Genomic DNA, 27,774 nt, shown 5'->3' with positions numbered 1-27,774 from the left:
ACCCAACCGATTTGGCTACCATGATGTTCTCCAATTTATTGTTTTCCAACAGCAGGTTATATAGAATCAGAGTATAGGTGTCGACCTCTCAGCAAGGGCTCATGGAAGAATTCCAAAAACCATGCACAAACTACCTCCAAAATCTGCTTTCCCTGCCTAGGGACCCATTTGTAGAGCAAAGAGGGACTCCCTCTGTTCTCATTTCCTCTTGATGGAGGTTAGGATTTTTCCCTTTTTTTTTCTTTCACCCCAGGACTTTTTCTCCCATTTGTTGCATAAGAGATGGGAACAATAATACTTAGAAAAAAGGGGCTAGGATGGCGAGAGGGGGAAAGGGGTGCAGTTGGCTGCAGTCTCTTTAGCTGGGGGGCTTCCTCTGGGAAAGTGCAGAGATATCGCACAACTCAGCTAGGGATCAGGGGCTGGGCTTGGGCCTCTGTCTCTCTGTCTCTCTCTCTCTGAAGACTTAATTTGCTGTTACTGTGGAGTTCTGTCCTTCACTGCTTCTCCTTACTGTGGGTGAGCCTCTGCTCACAAGAGCAGCCATTGAACTGGGACATTTTCTACACTTGATCCCACTGGGAGGGAACCTCACCATCTGCCTGGGTGCCTCAGGGGAAACCCAGGAACCTGAACCTCTCCCTTTCCTGCAGGGAGCGTCCCCCAGCACCTGTGGGAGCCGGGCTGCTGCTGCTGAGTCCCACTGTTTTCTCCTGCCGCTTAAGCTTTTGTACTACACTTTAACTCCACACCCGCATGTCTGCCCAATGCCCATGACTTCTGCCACAGCTTCAGAGATTTTGCTACACTTTGGTTGCCACCCAGGTGTGCTCACCTCTGCTGTTGCAGTTCGCCACCCCGAGGTTTCTGCTACAGCACATTTCACGACCCATAGTGGCACTGGGGCCAGCTGCTCCTGTGGATTTTGCAAAGGGAGTCACCTCCCCTCTCCTCTACTGCCTGAGCCGCCATTACTGCATGAGGGAGATGCGGCCGACAGCGCCCCCTGCAGGCTCGGGGGAATCAGCGCACCCACCCTGCCCGGCCGGGAGCCACCAGCGCCCCTGCTGGCTGTGACTGGAACTGCACCAAAGGGGAAAGTGCCTGTGGCCGGGAGAAGGCTGTGACTGTGTGTCTGGGTCTGGTTGTGGTTGTTTCCGGTGTTGTTAGTTTGCTTTGTGAGATGCACACACATTCTAGTATTTATTTATTATATGTTACTTCTTTTCCCATATCTTTGCCTGAAAGCCCCATAATTTCATAGTTATAAGAATTTGGAGCAAAGGGGGTCATATTCTCCATTCCAAGGGAGATTCCCACCTCCCATGGCAGACACCTGTCTTTCAAACTAAGACACTGTTCCAGGACACAGATAGCAAAAAGGAAGGCAGAACTGAGCTTTAAAAAAAAGAAATGCAAGTATATGTGGCTTGTGGGGGGCAGTGAGCACAGGTGTGTCTCTGTGGCCACTAAAATGGAAAAGGAGCTGTTTAACAGCCTGGGCGGTTTCAGTGAGAAGCAGGGTGAGGTCTCACTGCTCTGGGAAGATTTGCCAGCCAGGGCACGGGATGTGAGAGGCACCTGTGTGTACCCAGGCCAGGGCAGGGGATGTGATAGGCACCTGTGTGTGCCCAGGTCTGTTGCAGGAGGTGTTTAGAGCTAGTTCTCTTTTTCATGCCAAGGGTTGAACCAAATGGGAACATCACATCAGCACATTCCACAGCTTTCCTGCAGGACTCAAGCAACACGGAAGAGAAAAAAAAAATTTAGCACACTCAAGGGAACAGCAGATGAACATGCACCTGTTACCAATAGGGAATAGGTAATACCAGTAGGTTATAACAGCAGCATTGCCGTTATAACCACTGATTAAAAATGAGAAACACACCTCTATCCTTGGGAACAACAACAGTGCAAACAGGAAGGAATCATGCTATTTGCTTTTTGTGTCTTTGAACTGCTTCTGAGGATAAGGAAAATGCTCCACAATTCCAGGTTACCATTATTCAAAATGATTAAAGCAAGATAAAAATCAAATTAAAATCCAACTTCAGATGTTCCCCACCTTGAAACCCATTGAAAAGCACATACAAACAAATCAAAACTCCAAACAATGGCCAACTCAGTGGTCAAATCATCTTTTCAGAGCATTATAATATTTAAGAGGAAAAAATGCTGATCTAATTGGGACAAAACTCATATGACCCTTATAAATATGCAACTCAAATCACAAATACAAAAAATTAAATAGCTGAGTAAATAAACATTTTTATGTCATTAATGCAAAGAGAGTCAATGAAAGCACTCTTTCATTTTCATTGATACCTAAACCAGCAAAACCATCAGCTGAACAAAAATATGTTCTGGACAATTTCCAAACATGGACAGATTTTTTTCTTTGGCATGCAGATAGGCTTTAAGGACAGATGTGTTTGAAGGTCCAGAAGGACTTAAGGAATACAGAATGAAAATAGATATAAAGTTATTAATCCTGAGTGACTTCTGTCCAGATGCAAATCAGGGCAATATTTTAATGACATTAATCCTAACTATTTAATCTGCCAAAAAAAGCAAGGATGATAATGGCACTTTTAGTGTAGAGAATCCTCTGGAACAGTATTAGATGTTCAGAAATAGAGCAAGGTAGAGGGACAGGAAAACAAAAGGCACCACTACAAAAACATGAAAGACGAGACATCACCTGGCACTGGAAAAACCCACAAATGTTTTTGTAGAACTATCTAGCACAGTGCGAACTACGTACCACAGTGTTTGAGAACTATTGAACCACCACACACAAACTGTCTCCCGCCCTTCTCTTGAATGGGGGAAACATGGTGGCCCAACCTTGTCTTTTTTTCCTCAGACAACTCTGTGCACATCCACCAATTTGATTCCCAGAATTACTCAATTAGCAGAAAAACCTCTCCTATTTTCCAAGACCAATTTCTTCACCATTCAACCTGAGATCCTGGCTCTTGCAAACAGCTCATTTTAGACATGTGATCACCAGCTCCAGTTGAACAAGTGGACAGGAACATTCTATGTTTAGGTGTGTGCATTTTACCTCAGCATTATGTTCTTCTCTTTCTCTCAGAGCACAGAATAGGATTTTGTAAGAACAAAGATCCTTTTAATTTCAGGTCCAGCAATGGCCAGAAGCAGATGCATGAAGAACAAGACCTGGATGCCAGAAATGGCACTTCCCACTAGGAATCTCTCTGCTACAGACATCAGAACAAGGACGTGGAATCACTCATGGTTGCTTTGTATTTACCCTTTATGAGTTTACTCTGGAGACCATTTTTCATCATTTTAGACTTCTGTCACAATGCTTGACTTACTGCTTCATCAAGAGGAACCATTCTTGAGGTTCAAGGAGATAATCTCTGACAATGAGCAGCTCTCCTAGACCCCTCCTCTGTCTAGGACCATAACCCATGGGATTCCTCCCAGAAGATCCCTGAAGAGCCCAGATTCTGCTCTGCTGAAGCAAAGGGCTCCAGTCCTGGTTTTGCATTGCTCTCTTCTGCCTGGGTCCTGAGCTCAAACAGTGAATGGTCACTGCAGCCAAGGCTGCCCCGACCACCTCACATCCATCACCAATTCTTCCTCACTGGTATGTAGGAGGTGCAGCTCTCCAGCCACCTGTGTCAGCAAGTTTGCATCAGCACACTCCAGGAACCTCCTGAGTATGTGTGCTCATCTGTGCTGTCCTGCCCTCAGACACTTTGCACACTTCAAGAACCCCATGAGGACCAGAGACAAGGAATATCCTGTTTGTCCCAAGATGACCTTGGCTTTTTCTTTCCCATCAGGTGATGTGTAGTAGCCACCCACCACTGCTGCTGTGGCCTCTAATCCTGACCCATCTGCTGTCAGCTGGCTCACTGCACATCCCACAGCACAAGTTCCAGCTGTTGTCTCAGACAAAGGACAATGTCCATTCCTTGCCTTCCCAGCCTGTCTTCCCTGAAGCCTGGCTTCAGTCACTACAATGCTCCTGAAAACTCTCCCACCACATCTCCATGGTCCCACAGCTCTGCCTCCAGCCCACAGAGTTAGAACTCAAAGGCTGAGAGAGCTGGGGGTGCCCAGCCTGGAGAGGAGAAGGTTCTGGGGAGACCTCAGAGTCCCTTCCAGTGCCTAAGGGGCTCCAAGAGAGCTGGAGGGGAATTTGTAAAAGGGTCCAGAGTGACAGGACATGATGGAATGGCTTCCCACTGCCAGAAGGCAGGGTTAGATGGGATATTGGGAAGGAATTCTTGGCTGTAGGACTGGTGATGCCCTGGCACATATTGCCCAGGGCATCCCCATCCCTGGAAGTGTCCAAGGCCAACTGGAGTGTCTTCAGAGCAACCTGGGATAGTGGAAGGTATCCCTGACCATGTAAGAGGGATTGGAAGTAGATGATCTTTATGGGCCCTTCCAACCCAACCCAACCCAGGATCCTCTCTTGGAGAGGGGCCCAAGCCATGTGCCCTGACCTGCATTACACCACTCATTTCCCTTCCTAGGTCATGTGAGCTGTCCCACCACTCCTTTCTTCTGTCCATGAGGTCGTTGCCCTGCACCTACTGGTGGAGCTCCAAAGTCTCGTGTTTGTTCCTCTACTACATGTGTTTCTGCACAGGCGCTGTAAAGAGTCACCCAACCATGGTAATTTCCCAGAGGGTTCTCTTTTCCCCCACAGATATTCCCTGTGTATATGCACACTCTCAAAGTGCACCCCTTTCAGCCCTTTGGTTTATTCTTCTTATTAAGCCTTTCTTCTTCATACCAGTCCTCACGTTTCCTACCCACATTTCCCACTGCTTTCTCACTCGATTACAGTTCTCGCTTCTGCTTTTAATCCATTACTCTGACCACTCTGATGCCAGAATGAGTTTTGCTTTTATATTTCCTTCATATTTATTTGCAGCTCTGTAGACTACTACTAAATAGTTATAGAGTTCCTAGCCAGCTCCAGTACTTTTCCCTCTGCTTTCCCTACCTTTTGCAGAAAGACTAAAGACATTCTAGAAACTCCAGGCCCTGGAGATCCAATGTGCCTATCCTATCTTGGTTCTTCCTGGGAACCAAGGATGAAATACTCTCTCCAGACATATTTTCATAAACAAACTTTAGTTCCTATATTAAAGGAGGGTTACAGAAAAGCTGGAACCAAAAAGGGGGGAATTGCTTTATCACTCGTACTTCTAATTGGGGATTCTAGTCAATTATGCTAAGTTTCTAAACTTATAAAACTGTACTCGCCCTTTGTGGAGTGGCATTTTTCCATATCTGCCCCTTGGAGGCCTCCAGTAAAGACCAGTCTTTATGGTGCCTGTCATACTGATACAGTCTCCAAAGTGTGTTGTTTTATTTCTAGGTCTCCAAGGCATCACTGCCAGAGCCATCTGCTGCTCCCCAGGTCTCCCATTGCCCTGTCATTAGAACAACAAGGAAGAGAAGTAGGGGTCAATGATTGCAGTTGCAATACATTTGGCCAGTCGTTTGAAAGTGTCCCCAGTTCAAGTCCGTGGCAGGGGGACAGCTGGTCCAGCAGCACGGAGCCCTCCATTGTTATCAGACACCATTTGTGGATGTCCATCCTCAGAGCCATCAGAGATTGGCTCTGGAAGACACGGTGGAAGCTTCTGGCAGCTTCTCACAGAAGCCAAAATCCAGGCTGTGCAGTATCAACACACTCCTTCACTCTTTGATCCTCACTCCTAAGGTTTCAGTGCCTCTACACAACAAAGAACAATCCTTTTGCCTACTTTCTCCCCTTACAAAAAACAGCATGAAGACTTTCTAGGGTCCTGAAGGACCGCCCCCCCCCCACCCCCCCCCCCCACCCCGCACCAATTCTAAAACCCAGAGGGCACATTCCTCCTGTTTCTGAGAACTGAAACAATGAGGGAAAAAGTGGACAGCTTGCTGCAAGTCAGAAGAATTTTCAGAAATGCTTTGAAAAAACAAAACAACCCAAACCAAACAAAACAAAAGCAAACAAAAAACCCCGATCCCTGGTAATTTTCCTGCCTTCTATCCAGTTTAATTCCCTCAGACTTTTCAGAAAACTTGTAATCCCCAAGTTTTCATTTACATCTCAGTATTTCAGATTCTATTTTAGATTCTTCCTTGAAAGCCATATAGTGTTTTTTCATGTAGTACATTGGCTCTTAAACCACTGAAGAAGTCATGTGACTGCCTGTATAATCCAAAAGTCTGCGTAACGAAACAAAGAGAGTTTTTGCTACGAAATACCTCACTGTGCTTGGGGGGCTGGGGTATCACAATGATATAAACAGCACAGGGACCAGTATAAAAACCCAGAGAAGGAAAAAAGGTGAGATATTTTGGGAAAGAAAGGAGAGGGATGACTGTAATGTTTAGGAAGAGAAATAAAACATTTTTTTTATATTTCTTTTTATCCTGGATACATAAAAGAGCTCATGGGGATTCTAAAAGATGGAAGAAAGGGAGAAGTTGAAATTTCTGCACTTATCAAGCTAACACAAATCACTGAACTGTTCAAGTAATATTTTTTTCCCTTTCCAGTTGACAAAATAAATGTACCTCTGAAATCTGTCATGGACTTGCACCCATGGAGAATTAGGCCCAATATCTGGATTTTCATCTCCTGTTTTTACAACACTTTTGAACACTGTGAGGAAAGAGTGAGTTATTGGACTAGGTCTTAGCAGTGTGTGGACAGACTCTGAATGGACCAGGGACGATTCTCACAGTTATACCAAGTAAGTGACAATTCTTTATTTCTAAAACTTCCATAAAAATTAAGGTGGGAGTGAACAAAGGAATTTAAAGGCTTGGGGTCACTGTAAAGATTTTCAGCTGCAATAATCCCTTGAGTGCCCTTGCTCTCCAGCCAGGCTTTCAAGCCAAATCCTCAGCTTGGATCTCCTCAGGAAGGTTTCCCAGGAATAACCGGGCTGACTCTGCAGAGCACCATTATTACATGATCCACAAACACCAGCAGGGCACTACTTAGCATGTGATAACTGATTCCCAGTTTGGGCAGCACTCTGGCTCCAATTTCCTGTCAAGTGTCCAGTTCTCCAGTGGACTTCCACTGCCTGACTTGGGGCAGGAATGCAGAGCTCAGTGAAGAGCTCACAGTGGTGAGGAGCTTTGAGACAGATCTGTAACTGCCTGGTTTGAGAAGTTCTGGTCTGACACCAGCACCACACTCACAGTGTCCCCAGGGAAGTAACTCCACTGCCCTGGGGACAGAGGAGGAAGAAGGAAATTAAATAGCCTTGGGCTTAAATTCTCACAAGAGCCTCATATCCAAGAGCTCCTGGAAAGAAAGACAATTGTCTCCCAGGTTGTGTGGGTCCTGAAAAGACCAGTGTGGGGGGCAGGGATTATAAGAAGCCTCAGTTATTCCTGTCTTTCTTTGGAATTCCATGATGTTCAATAAAGGTGCAGGTCACCCCAAGGTTTTCTAAGGGAATGTGAATGTTGGGTTGGCAGAGGGGTTTGTGATGTTGATCTGTGTTATCCTAAAGATTCAGGTGCATTCCTCTGGAACTGTTGCTGCTCTTTCAGAGGTCTGCATGTCTTTAAAGTACTGCAAGAACATCCCAGGTTTTGTTGCATGGCTAAAACCTCCTGCTGTCCTTCCAGAAAGATGTAGGACTGCCTTGGGTGCTGCCTGATATCTGTCAATATCTGTAGGATATGTTGCATGGGGAAAAGTGTGTATTTGGGAATCATCTTGGTACACTTCCAGTTCCAAAGGGACAAAGGAATGGAAATTTACCAGTCTGAAGAAAGACCTGTTCTTTTCATGCTGTTCAATGATTTTCTCTTTCTAGTGAAAGACAAGATATTTTTGGAGCTGCACAGAGACTCTAGATTTATGTATGACAAAATTGGATCTTATGAATCAAAGTCCGTGTCAAGACTGGTGAAATACTGAATAAATTGAAGCCAAATTTCCAGAATGTCAGCGACCTCCCCTTTTGATTTTGAATTCCTTTGGGAGATAATAATATGCCTTTTAACATGCATGCATGAAGATAGATACTATTAAATTTTACCATAGTTCTATATTATGTATGTTAAGTATGATATGTATATTTTTATATCATATTATTGTAATATTATTATTATTGTGGTTATAACACATTTTGAGAGTACCCCTACATCAAAATGACAGAAAATAACAACCATTAGTGTCACTGTGGGATATACCATGCATATTCTGTTGAGGCTCAGTGAAGGACAGGAAAGGTTTTTCTTTTGGATCAGATTGGATTATTCCTGACTAAACGTTAATTAAGAATGCTAACGCCCATTACATTTTAGAAGATATGGATCCTTCAGGGACTTTATAAGACAAAAGTGAAAGAGAAGTTAAACTTTCTGTCCAAATCAATTGTCAGAACAGAAAACACAAATCCCTTCCAGAAGCAAGCAGTGGTAGGAATTCATGGCTCTATTCTAGGGTAATGCAAATCAGTAGGACTTGGGTGAGGCATCTGGGGTCAGATAAAACAAATCCTCTGCTCTCTCAACTACAATTACATTGTGTACATTATTTCTTGCTGATGGTCTTGTCCAGGGAGCAATTGCAGAGAAGCAGCTTGTTTGTATTCTGGCTGTTTGGAAAGCCTGGAGAGGAGACCACATGAAAAGCCTTTCAAGGTCTTATCAGAGAACACAGAATGCACAGGACTGACAGGCTCTGGCCAGCCATGGTACAACACCTGGGAAGGAAATGTTTGATATCTCTTGGCTGTCTGGTTGCTGTAGGTGTGGACAAGTGTCGGGCCATGAAGTTCTGGCAGAGCACCATTTGGCTTTCACCTCAGGTCCTCAGCAGTGTCATAGGGCTGATGGGGAAAGGGTGTCAAATCAGAGCCCCTTGTTCGAACTTCCAGCAGTATCCTGGGATGGACAAAATGTTAGAGCTGAGAGATCTCTTGATCAGACTGCAAGGCAGACACCGTGCAAAATGAAAAGCCTAATACTCTTCTCTTTACCCAAGTGACTCCTCAGGATGCTCCTGTCAAAGCAGAGACATGTAAATCTTTGTGGATCTGCCTGACAACCTTTCATAAACTGAGCCCTTTCTTGCAAAGAAAGCTACTAAAGGATTCCTTTCAGTTCCTTGTATTTACTCTAAACTGAATTGCTAATCTGAGTTAAGCCCTGACATTGGTTGTTGTCATCACCACTGATTCTTTGTAAATGACATGATCCAGTGGCAAAGGTATTTAGTTGAAAAAACAAGTAATGTTTTAAGTTTCAAGTCATACCACAATAATTACTTGGCTACTAATAAGTTGGCTACTAAATACATTTGACACCAATAGTTTTCTGATAAAACAGCTGATGCAAGTTAAAGCAATCTTCTTTCCTTACTTGTCTTCTTATGGCAAGGGATAATGACATAAAAGACAGTAAATGACAATGTTACAAATACGTCACAGGTGGAGTATATACCAATTTTCCTTCACTCAGCACTTCAGCAATTTGCAGTAAAATTGATCATGCCCAAACCATGGGATTTTTCACTAACAGTCCAAAACCTTCTATCCTAGAGGTAATTGTGAAGAAAACAACTAAATCACCAGATGTTTGGACCACTGGGAAAACAACTCCTTTGCCAACAATTTTCCATACAAAGAACATCAGCTTGGAGATGTCCTCTAAGGAACAGAACACATCTGCTTCGACTACACAGCTGATCTGCACGGACAGGTTCGACAGCAGCATGATAACAATACTGCCAGGTACAGTTTGGTGGCACAGGTGCAACATATTTCTAGGGACAGTGTCCTGTGGTGCTTGGTGTACTCCTGCTAGTCAGCTTTGTCCTGGGCAGGCAGCAGAAATGAGAAGCAAATCTGGTATTTCAGCAGGGAGAGATGACAGATGTTTCAAAGCGTGTGAAAGTAATGGCTTCTACTGTTTAATAAATTTGGGAGGAAGAGGGAAGATATAATCATTATGTTTAAAGCGTGGATTTCCTTATGACTACATATTTCACCCTGTAGCAGCAAATCTCCTGCAGCACAACCTGGAAGAGCCTTTCCAACACCAACAAAAACATAGAAAAGTGGTATTTTTTTTAACCTTTATTACTAAATCACATTTTATACTTTGTGGGACTGTTTTTGTAGTCCTGAAGGTCATTCAGGTCGCTGAAGGGGTCAATAAGAGGGTTTGCAACAGCACAGACCCCTCAGCACAAGGTGAGTGACCCAAACAGGCTGTGAAGTGACATTGCTATCTGAGGGATAGAGATATGGAAATGTATTTTCTCCAGGGCAGAGGAATGAGAACACAACACCTTCAGCAGACACCAGCTGCTGTTCCAAGGCAGCTCCTGCAGTTACACACAAGCCCCAGGAAGCAAAAAGCAATGCAGACAGACCCTGGGCTCCCCTGTTGTTGCCATGTTCTCTATCGTCTGTTCCTTTGCTGCTCTTCCTTTCCCTTAAACTGACACCTGTGGATTTTCCCACTTTCTGCCGAGATCACAACATCAAAATCCAGACCATGATCTCTCCCCTCTTGTTTTTGTCACTGAGCAGATGCTGAAGAGCAGAGGGTGAACATGCTGTCCATGGCTGTGTTGGGTTTGAGAGTCCTGCTGGCAAAGAGCATCGCCTTCAATACCCTCATGAGTATCAAGTTGTTTCTTTTCTGAGGTAAGGGAGCACCCAGCCACCAAACAGTGGTTCACGGGCCCCAAGTCATTAAATGTAGTTTAAACATCTCTTTGCTCTTCCAGACATGAGGAATGAAGGCAAGAGAAACCCGAAGCAGAGCAGGAAAAAAGGTGAACCAGCAGCACAAGGGGCTTGAACAAGCAGGGGCAGAGCTGCTGACAGAGACCACCCAGGACACAAGGCAGCACCTTCCCCTGAAGACAATGAATACTGATCATTCCTGCCTGGCTGATTTACACTGAAGAGTTCTAAGTGCTTTTGCTGTTTCCTCTCCTCTGAGAACTGAGGAGAGTGCATTTATCCTCATCCTCCTGCTCAACAGATCTGCCCACTCTTCTGGCATTTGCACACACACAAGTGTCCAACCTGCTTCAAGAGCTTTGAAAACTCCAATGCTCACTCTAGATACATGGCCTTTGAAGAGCTCCTTTCCCAGGCATGTTGTGTTACTGCCTGGAGAACTGCAGCATTACTGCTGAGGGAATTCAAGCCCAGGAGTTGCCATATAGCTATTGGGTTTAGACCGCTTCAATTACAAATAATGTGTATTGGAGATGAGAAGAGCTGTGTAGGATCTGAAGTGATTCAACTCAACCAGATAATGTTCATTTCTTTATTAAGCCTGTATTTCTTCTGCCAAATGCATTGCACATGCACCTTGAGTTTCTGTAGTAATGACAAAAATAAAGTTGTTCATGGCCGAAATGCTGTGGGTTTTCTGTGCTCTTTCTTCTGAAGCTGGAGGTGGCTGAAATCCAAGTCACCTAAGGCCCACAGGGATTAGAAACACAGCTTGATAATGTAGATTTCCTGTCTGTCCTTTCCAGACTCTGCAGAGAAGTGTCTCTCCGGCACATTCAAGAGCCTCAGTGAGGAGAGTCCTTGCTGAAGGCATGAGGCAGGAAAATGCTCCTATCAGCAGAGAAGGAACCCTGTTGTTGTTTTGCACTCCGTGATAGAAGGAAGGGGCCACCAAAAAATAATAGGAAGTGGTTTGATGGAGTGATAGTTCCCATGGCAACTTGGTTCTTCCCTAACAGAGCCCAGCACACACCTTCCCCAGCTCATGGCCCTCTCACAAGCTACAGGCAGGATGCTGTGGTCACCATTTCTGACTCAGTTACCCCAGGCAGGATTAACCCTGCCCTGCTTTTGAAAACACAAGCTAACCACATCCTGGGGGGAAAGAAGGCTTTTCTCTCCGTGGCTGGGTTTCTGCTGGCTTCAAGAGAGCCTCTGCAGAGGATACAGCAAGGTGGGCTGCATTAGAGTTTGTCAGGTCAGGCCCCCAGGGTCTGCAGACACCCAGAGAAAACCCTCAGCCCTTGCAGAAGCTGTGTGAAATTTCCATGGCAAATGCAAATCCTGTAAAATGCTCATTCAATGCATTCTACCATCATAACATAAATCAGGGGGAACAGTTCATCAGTACTTTTATCTTGAGTTTCCCATGACAGCCAGAACCTTTTTCTCAAGCACTTCACACCTTTGCCCAAACTCTCATCCAGATTCCTATTTTGAGAATACTCCCTTAGAAAAACCACTGGAATCAGAGGGACAGGAGGGAAAGGTCCATGATGAAGTGTTGTTATAATCCCTGAGTCATAAAATCTTGATGAAGTCTTAGGCTAGGATTGGATCTTCCCCTACCTCCTCTGAGAAGCACTTTAAAAGCAGGGGTATTCTTTCTGTACCTCATGACTCAATGGGAGGGACTTCCTTTTACAGCTCTGCCCCTTTCTTGGCCCCGGTCTCTTCATCTTTCCAAATTAATTCTATTTCAATGTTCCTTGCCCTGACTTATCCATGGAGTAAAACTGCAGAATTAGCATTGCTGTTGGACTGTGACATACTTAGGCAAATTTGTATTAACTTGCTTTTGCTGACACCTCTGACAGTGAGTGTTTCTTTGACTTAAGACCTCATTTCATGACAGGCTTTCTGATTGGCATCTGCTAAGCAGTGCCTTTGTACTTTACATGGGCAATGAAGAAAAAATGCAGCTAAAGAAAGCTGGAGAATTGAATTGTTTCCAGACCAATAGTAGGATTGGGTTAGTGTGGTTAATTCCACAGAAAAGAACAGAATCTGCAGCTCTCCCAGCTGATATCAGCTGAGGAAAATATTGTAGAGAAACTGTGCTCCACATTAAAATACCTTCCCTTAAAAGAAGCACATTTGCATGTGCAATTATCCTGACATCTAAAAAACAATATTGTCCTGTGAGGATTCCCATAATACCAAAATAATAGAGGATTATAAAAGCATAATTCTTTGAAACAATACATTTTAGATTTTAGTACTACCTCTATTCTCCCACAGATTCATTTGTGTCCATATTTGATTGTGCTCAGCCTTTGAAAATCTCCAGGGCTTGAGCCACTCCAGTCCCTGCAGATATTCAAAAGCCACCCAGACATGGTCCTTGGCAAACAGCTCCAGACAATCCTGCTAGAGCAGGGGAGACCCAGTCACCTCCAGAGGTCCCTTCCAACCTCAGTCATTCTGAATTGCTGTGACATCTTTCCCATATTGTGGGAAATTATAAGGTGCTTAAAATTTCTTTGCATATCTTTAGTCAGGGGATTGGTTAATCTCTGCCCAGGGGAAAAGGAACTGAAGTTTCTTTCCAAAGGACTCTTTCATCATTCAAGGCCTCATGACCTTAACATTCCAGCAGGCTGCGGGTAGCAAAGAAGGTGCATAAATGATAATGACCATTAACAAATATCAGATCCAAACATCACCTCTGCCATGGTCAAAGACACCTGGTTTGGGAAAGATCAATAAGAGCACAAAGAATGAGAATCTCATTAACACTGAAAGAGAAGGGATCAATAAGAAAACAAATACTACAAACAGTGTAACTTGGCATCAATGGACATTGAACCAATGAATTTCCCTTGGTTTTGACTGTATAAGTATCTGAAAAACATACTGAAAATGTTTTGTGTGATGGAAGGATTTTTTTTCCACAAGTCACGCAATGGCTGGATGAAATGATTTCTGTTGCACATCTTGGCCACAATAAAGTAATGCCTTCGTTCTCTAACACTAAAAAATGCTGTTGGAGAGTTTTTGCTTTTCCCCTAGTTTCAGTGACACAACCACCCACAATGTGAACATCAATAAAGCTTTTTAAAGCATTTGAGGAAAATTTTTCACCTCTAGCACATCATATGTATTTTTCCTCCCCTTTGGTGAGTCTCACTCTTAGAGTGTGGTATCTGACATCTGTCCTGCTGAGCAAGTCAAAATGCTGAGAGCTCTCTCCAGTGGCAGACATTAAAAGCATCCTGAAAGAATAACTATCCTTCTAAAATGTTACACGGGAAAGCATTGTGAAGAACTCCAAAAGAATGGGCAATATTAAATAACTTTTTGCACTGCTGAATCTTTCTGTTTTCTTATACAGCATAAAAAATGCAACACAATAATCATGTTCCTGCATCTACCAGGCATAATCTGACCTGCCTGTTGTGTGTCCCGAAATAGCAAAAAAGTTCCTGACCAAATTAGATTTAAAGCAAATAAAAAGTCATTAGGAGGATTGTTAATTATGTGACGGTAAGGCAAGTTCTCTTTCTCCCTCTCCCACATTTCAGTCAGCAGATATAGTCTGAAATGAAGTATTGGGAACCTGATTATCCCCTGAAAAATTGCTCACGACATGGTAATGCAGTGCTCCTGGGAATGTCTGTCTTTCCAAAGCACAGCTTTGAAAATAGATGTCAAATTTGGGATTTCTGTAGAGAGGGCCTTAGTTGATTCCTGGCTAAGCCAAAGTCTCCCACAATCCAGGAAATTCCTCTTTGGTGACCAGGATTGAAACGTAACCTGCAAGGAGACAGAGTAATGCCACCACAGCCTTCATTTTGTGGCGATCACTAACAGGTATGTACCAGATACAGTTCTATTTTAATGACAAATACAGTCTCTGCTCTCCTTGGGAGCACTGCTAGATCATCCTGGAGAGAATCCCTTCAGTTCACACTTGACAAGACTCACCTCCAGGGGCTGAGAGTTTCTATCTCTTCCCAATCCCCTTGTCAATGCCCACATCCCCACACAATTTCACCATGAGGAGCACCTACAGGAACTTACACAGGGTGAGGTACCACAGGAACAGCCCAAGCAGCATTGTCACCTGTGGCCCCATACCTGATAAAACTCATGCTTACATCAGATTTGTTTCCCACCCACTCTGGGCAGATCTGTTCTTATCTCAACTCTTCATGCCCCACAGTGGGAGCCAAATAAGGCTGTTGTCGTTTAGCAAATGGGATTTCCCAATTTAGTGTTGCCACTGACCCACTCCAAACCAATCCTGAGGGTCCTTCAGAAGATCACAGAAAGTGTGAATATGGAGAGGATTTAAAGAAAATATGGGAACCACACAGGGTGAGAGACACTCAGGAGGGCAGCAAGAGCTGCAAGCTGTGCTCCTGCTGCCCCACCTCTCCCCCTCAGTGCTGTCACAGACAGAGGGAGGGACCAGGAGGGACTGGGCCTGAGTGCAGTGACAGAGGCGCAGGCAGGGCAGGTGTGGGCAGAGCTGTTGTGCAGGCAGAGAGAAGGTGCAGAGAGGCCAGAGAGAGCGGGCCTGGCCATGTGGAGTGCCCTGTGCGTGGGCTTATTGCCCATTGTAGGTAAGTGAAGGCCAGGGCTGCTGGCCCCAGGAGCTGAGCGTGGCCCTGTGCTCTGCACGGCTCTGGGCAGCTGTGCTGAGCGCTTGCAGCCGCACCTGTTCCCACCTCCAGCTGCCCAGTCCTGCCTGTGGAGCACGGGGAGAGCAGCCCTGCTCCTCTGCTGCCTCTGAGCTCGGCACCTCCATCCATGCTGCCTCCTCTGCAGCCTGGCCACACGCAGGACACCTCCCTGCTGCACTCCCATCTTGGGGCCCAGCGCTTTGCCCTGCCCCTGGACACTCTGCTCCTGGGCCACTGCGGCCCCTGTGGCACTGACCAGCTGGAGGATGGCAGCACAGGGACCAAGCCCCAGTGCCCGGGACAGCCTTTGTCTTTCCTGCCCTCATCTAGAGCAGTTTCAGGGACAGGAGAGTGGCTTCCTCACCATCCTGTCTTGGCAAGGACAAAGGGATTTCTGCTTCTTTGGGGGAAATCCGAGAAAGCCTCCTCTCTGACAGGGAAAAATGGGGAGGGAAATGTGGAGTACCTTGCTTGTGAGGCTTGAGAGATGCTACCAGCTGTGCCCATCTGTGTCAGGTGGCTTTAAAGAGGAGAATTTTGTCCTCCCACTGGTCCAGTGCCATTCCAAAACCCCACCAGCATTGCCCTGAATTTCACTGAATCTTGGTGTGACTGTGGCTTGTTCTCTCTCTCTGCAGCCATCTCACTTGCTGGTGCAGTCTTGGATCAGCACCCCAGGGAAGTGACTGTGCGAGAGGGAAATTCAGTGACCTTTGAGTGCACCATGAGGGTAGGTAATGCGAGGAGGGAGACTATTTCCTGGTACCGTCTGTACCCAAGGAGTCCTTTTTATGTGATTTCCATGGGCACTAGTGTCTCTGGTCATTTACAAGATCGCGTTAGGGTATCAGTTGATACATCCAAGAACAGATTCACACTGAAGATCCTGGCAGCAGAGCAAGGGGATGCAGCAACTTATTACTGTGGAAGAATCACGCTGGAGCAGCTCTGCAGCACAGTGCATCAAAAACCAACAGATGGGGAAGACAGATCTCTCAGCATTTCTTTCTAGCAGCTGCTCCCCGTGGCTCTTCTCAGGCAATGGCAGGTGCAGGAAACATTCCTCTGGCTTGGTGGCACTAAAAGGCACTGCAGGGAGAGGTGGTCAAAAGGCTGGTCCCATTTATAGTGCAGGAGGATCTGTTCTGGGAACTGCAGAGGCTGTTTGGGGTTAGTGCAGGTTTAGTGCACATGTCCTGGGCTCCTGTCCAGCACAGCCTCATGTTTCCTTGGTGCCATGGCTGCAGAGCCATGGGATGATGGAGATGTGTTGCTTTAGTTTCCGGAGTGTTGTGGTGGATGGAGCCACACAGGCTGTTTAGGAAAGCCAGATCAGCAGGGATGCCTGCTCTGGGTGGCTGCTACAGAGCACAGATCAGGAACAAGGAGTTGAGAAGCGGTGGTGTGCTGATTTTGGTTGTCCTGCAGGTGCTCAGCAAGCTGCTGTCTTAGGCCCCCTACTCCTCAATTCAACATGTGGAAAATTATGAAGTTAAGGCTTGTGGGTTGAGATAAGGACAGGGATATGTTGCAGGTGTGCCACCATGGGAAAATAAATGGACTTGGAGAAATAAATTTAATTTTTTGTTAATGAAATCAGAGTAGAATAATAAGGAAAAAAAAAAAAAAAAAAAAAAAAAAAAAAAGGATATATGAAAAAACCTGCACATCTACCCAATCATTGCTCAGGAATGGGGAATACAACTATCAATTAACAGCACATTTCCTCTTTCACTTCTTAATTCTTTTCCCCTTTTTCCTTCCCCAGAGTGTTGAGTCCACCCCAGAGGAGACATTTCTCCATGAAGTTTTCAGCTTTGGTTCCTTGCATTGACTGCAGCTCTCCACAAACTCCTGCAGTGTGGGACTGTAGTTCACAGTGCAGTCCTTCAGGAACAGACTGCTTCAGTGTGGGTACCTGCAGGTTGTCACAGAAAAGCTGCTCTGACATGGGCTTCTTCTCCCATGAGACCATAGTTCCTGTCAGGACCCAGCTCCACCATGAGCTCTGCAGGAAGTCTCAGAGCTGCTCAGGACATATCCAGCTGCTTCTGTGTGGGCAACTCTCTGGGCTGTAGGGTCAGTATCTACTCCACCATCACTTGGCATCGCCTGCACTGCCATGGTCTTCTGTGCACACCAACGTTATCTCCCAGCCCTCTTTCCTCAGGGACACTCAGCATGGCTTTGGGAAGTGGGAGTCTTGTGTAGACACGTTTACAGCATTCTACAGTGATACAAAGGGTCTTGGTGGATGAGAAGAAGGTGGATGTTGTGTGCTTTTCATTTAACTGTGTTCTCAGCACTGACTTCCCTGGGAACCTTCTCAACAAAGTCCTTTTTTATGGACTAGAAAACAGCTCAGTTCCATGTTTCTTTCAGGAGTAGATATGGTGGGCTCCATCCTCTTCCCTTGGTCTCTGAAAAATGAAATACCTGAAGGTGGATCTGGCTGCTGGAGCATGAGGTGAATGAAGCATTCAGGACCTTATCCCTGTCCCGTGTCCTATGTCACCTGGTCCCTATCTCATTCAGCAGTGGGTCCACCTTTTCCCAGCCTTGTTCATCCATGCAGCCTCCTGGCACATTGACCTGACTCCTTGCTCACTGGGGAGGAATCCTCTTCAGCACTGTTGACACTGGAGACTGCTGTGTCCTCTGCTGGGCTCCCAGGCCTGGGAAGGACATGGATAGAGAGAAACAAATGCAGTGAAGAGGCAATGAGGACAAGGAAGCAAACACCTGACATAAAAGGAGAGCCTGGGAGATCTGGGTGCATTTAGTACAGACCAGAAATATCTGGCAAGGAAATTTGTCACACACACCCCTTGCAGTCCTCCAGCGCTGGCCTTTTGTTTCTGCAAGGAAGAAAGAAAGAGCTTCTAGTCATCATTTCTCAATTGAATTTCCTCTCATCTATTCTGCCCAGGATTGCAGCCTAGATCAACAAGCCGTGGCCAGCAATAGACTTGTCAGGCTCCAAGAAGAAGCCACTAGACTGATCAAGTGAGAATGCTTTTTCTTCTCCTTATTTCCAAGGCCATGTGTTTAGATAAATTATAAAAAAGAACTTCTCTTGGTAATTCGGCTGTACACATCCTCCCAAGGCAAGGAAATTCCAGCAACTGCAAAGGAAGTTTTCTCCTCTGACTGAGGCAGAGGAGAAAACTTCTCCTGCAGGGATGTGAATGGACCTGTGATTGAGTCTTTCACAGGATCACAGAGCATATGAATTTGAAAAAGGCATCTTTTGAACAAATAAGGCTTAAAAATTATGGGGAATGACTTTTTAATACAGGCTGCTGTGATGGGACAAGGGGTAACAATTTTACACAAAGAGACAACAGATTCAGAAAAGATAGATGGAAGAATTTTTTTTTTAAATTACCGTAATGAAATAGATTGCCCAAAGAAATTGTATCTGCTTGAAACCTGAAAACATTTAAGACCAGATTGAGTGGGGCTTGAGCAACCTATTTCTCTTATTTTGAAAGACAGAGGCCTGACAAGGAAGGTGGGAACTTTGCTTGGAATGGAAAATGTGACCCCCTTCCCTCCAAATCATTGTAACTTTGACATTCTGGTGCTTTCTGCCAAAGAAATGGAAAAAAGAACAGCAGTTGTATGTATCCAGTATGTATGTATCTAACAATACACCAGTATGTATGTATCTAACAATTCAAACAAACAACAACACCAGCAGCAACAACAACCAGACCCAGACACACAGTCACATCCCGGCCACAGGCACTTTCCCTTTGGTGCAGTTCCGGTCACAGCCAGCAGGGGCGCTGGTGGCTCCCGGCCGGGCAGGGCGGGTGCGCTGATTCCTCCGAGCCTGCAGGGGGCGCTGTGGCGGGAGCTCAGTGGTGTTTCTGCATGTGGGTAATGGTGGGTGGGCAGGCAGGAGAGATGGAGAAGGGGCTTCCTTTACAAACCCACAGGCACAGCTGGTCCTGTTTCCCTTCCAGATAGTGAAATCAGCCGTAGCCGGAACCTCAGATCAGCAGCTGGAATGACAGAGGCAAATACCCCCAGAGTGGCAAAGAGTAGCAAAAACTCCAGAGCTGTGCTAGGAACCATGGGACACAGGGACATCGGTTGTCAGGTTGAAGTGTAGCAATAATCTCTGAAGCAGCAGCAGACAACAGCAGGGCTGGGCAGTGGCAGCCAGGCTCCCGCAAACAGCCAGGAGACGCTCCCTCCAGAGGGGGTAGAGGGTCTGGGGTCAGGGTTTCTCCTGAGGCACCCAGACTGATGGGGAGCACCCATCCCAGTGAGACTGGTTGTAGAAGAGGAACCAGTTCAATGACCACTCTTACGAGCAAAGGCTCAGCCATGGTAGGAGGAGCAGTGGAGGACAAGAGTCTGTGGTGGTCGTAGATTTTCTCTGCCGCAGCAGCCCAGCACCAAGACTATGACCGTCTCTACTCCAATCCCCAGAGCCAGTGCCAGGGAGGAGCTGAACCTGGCTCCCTGACTTCACCCCTAGCCAAAATCTTGTAGTATCTCTGCACTTCCCAAGAGAAAACCCCCCAGTTAAGAGGATAGCCAACTGCATCCTTCCCCCTCCTCCCCTTCCCAGCCATGTGTTTTGTCTCTGAAAGTATCATCATTATCTGTTGGAACCCTGGAGGCTGAAAGTTTCAGGCTTTCTGTGCTGCAGTTCTTGCTCTCCAGCAAGTACTGCATTTGACTTGAGGCCTTGGAACAGGCTTCTGAAATTGAGCAATAGCACTAAGGTTGTGGCTGTGTATTTTGAATAGTGTTGCGTGATCTCACAGGGTGAAAAACTTAGAATTTGGGGTTTTAGTATGCAGCAATATATGTGGAGCAGTATGAAGAATTTAAGGCATTCTCTAAGTCCTTCTTCTTCACTTTCTTCTCCTCAGTTTTGAGTAGTTTTTTTCTAATTGGGTGAAAAAGGTCAGCATTACAGTGGTCAATTTTTGGGTTAAAAGTATAAATAATATAGGTGTCATCTTATTATTGGGTGATTAGCGCTTAAATAACTTTGGAAAGAGTTAGAGGCACCTCCATTTTCTCCCTTGCTAGTTAGAGCTCACAACTCGTGAGGCTGTAATATAGATAAGAATTTATAAACATCTAAGTCCAAAAATGAAACTGCAACTCCAGTGTATTAATCCCAGCTCTAACAAGAAGAAAAGAAGATAAAACCCCCTCAGTTATCATCTCTTAGGCAATAAAAGGGAGAAAAATGCCCTGAGAGAAAGTAAAGGAAAATGAAAAACCTTAACCTCCAACACCTGTTAAAGTTGAAACTGTTCCTGATTGTTGCAGGAGCGTTACACTGAATAACCTTTCAATTTCACTTCCAACTAAAGCTGTTCTGTGATTCTAAACCTCTCTATATTTCTCTACATTGAGGGATCATATTCTCTCACAAATTCTCACAAATTTGCACTCAATCAGGACAAATATGACGGCCCATATCAGCTGCAGAGATGTCAACGTGCTTGAGAATCTATCAGGGGATCACAGAAAGGGGTGAATATTGAAAATGCCTCACTTACACAAAGAGAACTTCAAAGAAAGACGGCGACAGACTTTTTAAGAGAGCCTGAAGCAAAAGGGCCAAAGGGTAACTGTTTGACACAAAAAGAAAATGCAAAAAAGTTATACGGAAGAAATTGTTTATCATGAGGTGTTTACAGCATTTTTTCTTTGACATACCAAGGGTAAATTTTTTTTTATTTCATAACTTTAGTCAGGTTTGTTTGCCTTTGTCCAGGCAGAAGAGAATTGAAGTTTCTTTTCAGGACATGTTTCCACCAGCTGAGACTTTATCTCCACTGACCTTGATGCTGCCATGTTGTCTTTCCTCAGATGTCCTCACTTCCTCCTCTTCTCTGACGAGGAAAAAGACTGCTGCTTGCAGGTTGCACTGTCCACAAGTTCCATCAATTCAAAGATTTTTGCAAGATCCCATAGCACTTAGAACTTGATCTTGTCCAGGTTGTGGGTTGGGGAGTTGCTCACCATGATCTCACTGCCACACACACACTGCCACATTCTCAGCACTGGAGGTATTTCACAGCTCTCCTCATGCAGGGCACCAGAAAGAGGAAACCACCACCCTGCCCCTGCCCTTTCACCCGCAGTGAGGGGAGGCCAGGCAGGCAAGGCATTGCAGTGGCCACAGTGGCGGCCGCAGAGCCTCCCTACCCCCGGGGAACAAACCTGCCCGTGTGCTGTTCTGATTTTCTTCCCAAATATGTCATCACAGAGGTGTTACCAACCTCTCGAATTGGGCCAGCAGCATGTCCATCCTCAGAGCCATTAGAGATTGGCTCTGGCAGACATGGTGGAAGCTTCTGGCAGCTTTTCACAGAAGCCAAAATTGAGGCTGTGCAATATCAACACACTCCTTCACTCTTTGATCCTCACTCCCAAGGTTTCAGTGCCTCCAAACAACAAATCCTCTTGTTTACTTTCTCCTCTTAACAAAAACAGCATGAAGATTTTGTAAGGTACTCAAGGACCCCCAAGCACCAATTCTTAGAGCCCAGAGGGCACATTCCTCCTGCTTCTGAGCACTGAAACAACAGGGGAAAACTGGACAGCTTGCTGCAAGTCAGAAGAACTTTCAGAAATGCTTTGAAATAACTAAAAAAGTACTGCTAATTTTGCTGCTTTCTACCCAGTTTAACTCCCTCAGACTTTTCAGAGGTGTCATGTAATCCCCAAGTTCTCATTTACAACTCAAGATTTCAGATTCTGTTTTAGATTCTTCCTTGAAAGGCATATTGTGTTTTTTTATGTAGTAGGTTGGCTCTTAAACCACTGAAGAAGTCATGTGACAGCCTGTATAATCCAAAATTCTGTGGAATGGAATAGAGAGAGTTTGAACTATGAAATAACAGGTGAGATATTTTGAGAAAGAAAGGAGATGCATGACTGTATTAATTAAAAAGACAAATAGAACTTTTTTTCTATATTGTCTTTTACCCTGGAAAGATAAAAGAGCTCAGGGAGATTCTAAAAGATGGAAGAAATGGAGAAGTTGAAAATTCTATATTCAATCAAGCTAACAGAAATCATGAAACTACTGAATTTATAATTTCTCGTTTCCACTTTTGGAAGTAAATTTATATCTGGATCTTCTCATGGACTTTCACCCATGGATAATTAGGCCGAATATCTGGTTTTTCATCTCCTGTTTTTACAACACTTTTCAACACCATCAGGAAAGACTTAGTTTTTGGGCTAAGTCTTTGCAGTGTGTGAACAGATCAGATTATGTTTGGACAAGGGACGATTCTCAGAGTTCTACCAAGTAAGTGACAATTCTTTATTTCTAAAACGTCCTTAAAAATTAAGGTGGGAGTGAACAAAGGAATTTAAAGGTTTGGGGTCACTGTAAGGATTTTCATCTGCAATACTCCCATGAGCGCACTTTTTATCCAGCCAGGCTTTCAAGCCAAATCCTCAGTTTGGATCTCCTCAGGAGGGTTTCCCAAGAATAACTGGGCTGACTCTACAGAGCACCATTATTCCATGATCCACAAACATCAGCAGGGCACTACTTAGCATGGGATAACTGATTCCCAGTTTGGGCAGCACTCTGGCTCCAATTTCCTGTCAAGTGTCCAATTCTCCAGTGGACTTCCACTGCCTGACTTGGGGCAGGAATGCAGAGCTCAGAGAAGAGCTCACAGTGGTGAGGAGCTTTGAGATCTGTAACTGCCTGGTTTGAGATGTTGATCTGTGTTATCCTAAAGATTCAGGTGCATTCCTCTGGAACTGTTGCTGCTCTTTCAGAGGTCTGCATGTCTTTAAAGTACTGCAAGAACATCCCAGGTTTTGTTGCATGGCTAAAACCTCCTGCTGTCCTTCCAGAAAGATGTGGGACTGCCTTGGATGCTGCCTGATATCTGTCCATATCTGTAGGATATGTTGCATGGGGAAAAGTGTGTGTATGGGAATCATCTTGGTACACTTCCAGTTCCAAAGGGACAAAGGAATGGAAATTTACCAGTCTGAAGAAAGACCTGTTCTTTCCATGCTGTTCAATGATTTTCTCTTTCTAGCTAAAGAGAGGATATCAATGTCGCTCTTGAGACTGCTGTAATACTTAATACGTTGAATCAAAATTTCCAGGATCTAAGCAACCTGCCACTTTTGATTTTGAATTCCTTTGGTAGATACTCATATGCATTTTAACATGCATAAATGAAGATATATATTATTATATCTAACCCTAATTCTATATTTTACATGTTGTATATGCTATATTACATGTGAAATATTTTATATATGTTATGTACGTTATACATTATATACTAAAATATTGTTGCTTTTTTTTTTTTTTTTTTTTTTTTTTTTTTTTTTTTTTTTTGGTTATTAGGCACTTATACAAATACTCCTACATCAACATGACATAAAATAACAACCATTACTGTCACTGGGATATTCCAGGCATATTCTCTTGAGGGCTCAGTCAAGGACAAAGAAGGTTTTTCGTTTGGTTTGGGTTGGATTCTTCCAGATTAAACATTCATTGAGAATGCTAAGGCGCACAACTTTCTGTGATTTAAGACTCTTCTTGGGACATGATAAGACTAAAGGGAATTACAACCTTCTATCCAAGTCAATTGTCAGAACAGAAAACACAAATCCCTTCCAGAAGCAGGCAGTGGTAGGAATTCATGGCTATATTGTCAAGTATTGCAAACTAGTGGGTCACAGGTGAGGCATCTGGGCTCAGATAAAACAAATCCTCTGCTCTCTCAACTACAATTACATTGTGTACATTATTTCTTGCTGGTGATCTTGCCCAGAGAGTCATTGCAGAGAAGCAGCTTGTTTGTATTCTGGCTGTTTGGAAAGCCTGGCAAGGAGACCACATGAAAAGCCTTTCGAGGTTTTCTCACAGAATGCACAGGACTGACAGGCTCTGGCCAGCCATGGTACAGCACCTGGGAAGGAAATGTTTGATATCTCTTGGCTGTCTGGTTGCTGTAGGTGTGGACAAGTGTGTGGTTCTGCCTGTTTGGTCAGGAGAGCCGGGCCATGAAGTTCTGGCAGAGCACCATTTGGCTTTCACCTCAGGTCCTCAGCAGTGGCATAGGGCTGATGGGGAAAGGGTGTCAAATCAGAGCCCCTTGATCAAACTTCCAGCAGTACCCTGGGATGGACAAAATGTTAGAGCTGAGAGATCTCTTGACCTGACTGCAAGGCAGACACGGTGCAAAATGAAAAGCCTAATGCTCCTCTCTTTACCCAAGAGACCTCTCAGGATGCTCCTGTCAAAGCAGAGACATGTAAATCTTTGTGAATGTGTCTGACAACCTTTCATAAGGATTCTGAAGGATTCTGTTCCATTCCACGTTTTTATACTCTAAATCAAAATTTTAATCAGTGTTAAGCCCTGACATTGTTGTGACATTGTTGTGACATTGTTGTGATCTCCATTGATTCTCCAAAAAGGACATGAGCTAGAGGCAAAGGTATTTAGTTGAAAAAACAAGTCATGGTGCCACAATAAGTTATTGCATTCTAAATACTTTTGACACCAATAGTTTTCTTGTAAGACAGCTGATGCAAGTCAAAGCAATCTTCTTTCCTTATTTGTACTTTTATGGCAAGGGATAATGACATAAAAGACAGTAAACGAGAATATTACAAATTAGTCTCACCTACAATAAAAATGAATTTTCTTTCACTCAGCACTTGGGCAAGCTTGCAGTAAAATCAATCATGACCAAACCATGGGGTTTTTACACATACAATCCAAAAACTTCTGTCCTAGAGGTCCTTGTGGAGAAAACACCTAAATCAAAAAATCGTGGCACCACTAGGAAAACAACTCCTTTGCCAACAATTTTCCATACAAAGAACATCAGCTTGGAGATGTCCCCTAAGGAACAGAACACATCTGCTTCGACCACACAGCTGATCTGCACGGACAGGTTCGACAGCAGCATGATAACAATACTGCCAGGTACAGTTTGGTGGCACAGGTGCAACGTATTTCTAGGGACAGTGTCCTGTGGTGCTTGGTGTTCTCCTGCTAGTCAGCTTTGTCCTGGGCAGGCAGCAGAAACGAGAAGCAAATCTGGTATTTCAGCAGGGAGAGATGACAGATGTTTCGAAGTGTGTTAAAGTAATGGCTTCTACTGTTTAATAACTTTGGGAGGAAGAGGGAAGATACAATAAATGTGTTTAAAGTGTGGATTTCCTTATGACTACATATTTCACCCTGTAGCAGCAAACCTCCTGCAGCACAACTGGGAACAGCCTTTCCAACATCAACAATAAAAGTGTGGTGTGCTTTTGAGCTTTTTTCTACTAAATCACATTTTATACTTTGTGGGACTGTTTTTGTAGTCCTGATGGAGCCAGTAAGAGGGTTTGCAACAGCAGAGACCCCTCAGCACAAGGTGAGTGACCCAAACAGGCTATGAAGTTACATTGCTATCTGGGGGATAGAGACATGGAAATGTATTATCTCCAGGGCAGAGGAATGAGAACACAACACCTTCAGCAGACACAAGCTGCTGTTCCAAGGCAGCTCCTGCAGTTACACACAAGCCCCAGGAAGCAAAAAGCCATGCAGACAGACCCTGGGCTCCCCTGTTGTTGCTGTGTTCTCTATCGTCTGTTCCTTTGCTGCTCTTCCTTTCCCTTAAACTGTCACCTGTGGATTTTCCCACTTTGTGCCAAGATCACAACATCAAAATCTAGACCATGATCTCTCCCCTCTTGTTTTTGTCACTGAGCAGATGCTGAAGGGCAGAGGGTGAACATGCTGTCCATGGCTGTGTTGGGTTTGAGAGTCCTGCTGGCAAAGAGCATCGCCATCAACACCCTCATGAGTATCAAGTTGTTTCTTTTCTGAGGTAAGCAGGCACACAGCCTGGTTTGTAGAAGGCCTGGAAGCACATGGCAGCAGTGACTGCCTGTTCCTGTGTGTGTCCCTAGCCCCACAAGGAGCCATGCCTATTCATCTGCTCCTGATTCCATTTAACAACTCTTGCAGGTTTATGGGGAGAAAGACAAAAACAATGACCAAACCATACACAAGAATACCAATTTTCCTGCAAAAAAGCAATTAAGACAAGTCCACTCTGCCTCCCAAAGGACAAAGGAAACAGCATTTTTCTGTCTTCAAAGCTCAGTTCTTGGAGGCTGCCTCCCAATTTTGTTTGCCAAAGAAACTCAGGTATTGCCTGAACAGCCGAAGAGATATCTCATTGACTGTTTCCACTGGCAGAATACAAAGCCTGGAGTAAAATCCAGACAAAGAAGGATTCAAAGGCAAGCAACTCAAAATACAAGCATGGGGGAGTAAACACAGGAAAGGGGAGGATTTTTAAACTAAAGTATCCAAAGAAGCACAAAAGATAGTCCAGCCAAACTTTTGTGAGTGCCTCTCTCCTGATCTGACAGAAATCAAACAGTGGTTCTTAGGACCAATTCCATGAAATGTAGTTTAAAAGCCCTTTTGCTTTTCCAGTCATGGGGAATGAAGGCAAGAGGAACCTGAAGCAGAGCAGGAAAAAAGGTGAACCAGCAGCACAAGGGGCTTGAACAAGCAGGGGCAGAGCTGCTGACAGAGACCACCCAGGACACAGGGCAGCACCTTCCCCTGAAGACATTGAATACTGATCATTCCTGCCTGATGTACACTGAAGAGTTTTTAGGGCTTTTGCTGTTTCCTCTCCTCTGAGAATTGAGCAGAGTGCATTTATCCTCATCCTCCTGCTCAACAGATCTGCCCACTCTTCTGGCATTTGCACACACACAAGTGTCCAACCTGCTTCAAGAGCTTTGAAAACTCCAGTGCTCACTCTACATACATGGCCTTTGAAGAGCTCCTTTCCCAGGCATGTTGTGTTACTGCCTGGAGAACTGCAGTATTACTGCTGAGGGAATTCAAGCCCAGGAGTTGCCATATAGCTATTGGGTTTAGACCGCTTCAATTACAAATAATGTGTATTGGAGATGAGAAGAGCTGTGTAGGATCTGAAGTGATTCAACTCAACCAGATAATGTTCATTTCTTTATTAAGCCTATATTTGTTCTGCCAAATGGATTGCGCTTGCATCTTTGGTTTCTGTAGTAATGACAAAAATAAAGTTGTTCATGGCCAAAATGCTGTGGGTTTTCTGTGCTCTTTCTTCCGAAGCTGGAGGTGGCTGAAATCCAAGTCACCTAAGGCTCACAGGAATTAGCAATACAGCTTGATAATGTAGATTTCCTGTTGGCTGAATTTGTCCTTTCCAGACTCTGTGCAGGGAAGTGTCTCTCTGGCACATTCAAGAGCCACAGTGAGGAGAGTCCTTGCTGAAGGCATGAGGCAGGAAAATGCTCCTATCAGCAGAGAAGAAACCCTGTTGTTGTTTTGCACT

At 44.8% G+C, this 27,774-nt stretch overlaps 2 long non-coding RNA genes across 2 annotated transcripts; both read left to right on the top strand.

Moving 5' to 3' along the window:
- Window positions 1–6,257: 6,257 nt before the first annotated feature.
- Window positions 6,258–11,390, top strand: LOC136372336 (uncharacterized). The gene is made up of 4 exons (XR_010745473.1): window positions 6,258–6,743; window positions 9,558–9,749; window positions 10,554–10,670; window positions 10,754–11,390. It is a non-coding gene; the product is annotated as an uncharacterized lncRNA (long non-coding RNA).
- Window positions 11,391–25,749: 14,359 nt separating this feature from the next.
- LOC136372335 (uncharacterized) lies at window positions 25,750–27,039 on the top strand. Its single transcript, XR_010745472.1, has 3 exons — window positions 25,750–25,803; window positions 26,146–26,262; window positions 26,880–27,039. It is a non-coding gene; the product is annotated as an uncharacterized lncRNA (long non-coding RNA).
- Window positions 27,040–27,774: the final 735 nt, after the last annotated feature.

This window comes from Sylvia atricapilla, chromosome 27 (genome assembly GCF_009819655.1).
Source record: "Sylvia atricapilla isolate bSylAtr1 chromosome 27, bSylAtr1.pri, whole genome shotgun sequence".
NCBI lineage: Eukaryota > Metazoa > Chordata > Aves > Passeriformes > Sylviidae > Sylvia > Sylvia atricapilla.
The sequence above is the reverse complement of the archived record's forward strand: the minus strand, read 5'-3'. Positions and strand labels throughout refer to the sequence as shown.